This window comes from Syngnathus floridae, chromosome 2 (assembly GCF_059516105.1).
Source record: "Syngnathus floridae isolate MCC-2025c chromosome 2, RoL_Sflo_1.0, whole genome shotgun sequence".
Lineage (NCBI taxonomy): Eukaryota > Metazoa > Chordata > Actinopteri > Syngnathiformes > Syngnathidae > Syngnathus > Syngnathus floridae.
Window position 1 is genome coordinate 14,331,726 of NC_142414.1, and position 219 is coordinate 14,331,944.

Sequence of the window (219 nt, forward strand, 5' to 3'; positions counted from 1 at the left end):
AAAAAGGTGAAAAATGAGATTCAAGTCCGCGTAGACGTCACTTCTATTTGTTCTTAAAAATAATTCCCTAAACTCAATTCTAAGCTGCTGCTTAAGATCATGCTAGCAGCAGGTAAATAAATCCAGGTGACTGGATACAGATGTTTTTCTTAGTTTTGTGTGTTTGAAAAATAAAACAATATAGGTAAATAAAGTAAAAAAAAAGAGGAAGAGTTTTTA